The sequence below is a fragment of the Mesitornis unicolor genome, unplaced genomic scaffold, assembly GCF_000695765.1.
Source record: "Mesitornis unicolor isolate BGI_N332 unplaced genomic scaffold, ASM69576v1 C13005592, whole genome shotgun sequence".
NCBI classification, from domain to species: Eukaryota; Metazoa; Chordata; class Aves; order Mesitornithiformes; family Mesitornithidae; genus Mesitornis; species Mesitornis unicolor.
In genome coordinates, this window is record NW_010218681.1 from 1 (window position 1) to 544 (window position 544).

The 544-nt window shown below is 55.7% G+C and overlaps 1 pseudogene; it reads left to right on the top strand.

Moving 5' to 3' along the window:
- The first annotated feature begins 132 nt into the window (after window positions 1-132).
- LOC104547490 lies at window positions 133-340 on the top strand (annotated as a pseudogene).
- Window positions 341-544: the final 204 nt, after the last annotated feature.

Genomic DNA, 544 nt, shown 5'->3' on the forward strand with positions numbered 1-544 from the left:
AGGCAGCATGGGTTTATGAAAGGCAGGTCCTTGAGGGCAGGGAGGCTGCATCTGCCAGGGATGCCCTCTCCTGCTTCACTGCTTGCACCTGGGCTGTGCTATGGCACCAACACTGAGCCTCCTCCACTCCAGTGCATGTTGACAGGGCAATGGCACAACGACCTGGACTCCAACATGACCATTGGGGTTGTGAATGAAAACGGCAGGTCCTCCGGCAAGTTCTCCACAGATTTGAGAAATAACGAAGTAGAGTACAATTCACTGATGGTGGGGTACCAGAACCTCAAAAGCAAGGACAGTCATCCCACCTTTGGCTTCACCGTCAAGTGGAGCTCTGGAGGTAGTTCTTGCTTCCCAGCCTCCCTGTCATGCCCTCAGTGGTCTCTTTCCTTACTGGTGGTGTCCTCCGTGGTCCCCACCCTCCCTGTGTTGTACCCAGATTTCCCCTGGTCTCCCTGTTATTTCCCCAGAGCTCCCCTGCCCTATCTGGGCTGTCCCCAGAGGTACTCTGCCTTCCCTGTGGTGTACTCCATGGTCCCCTGTC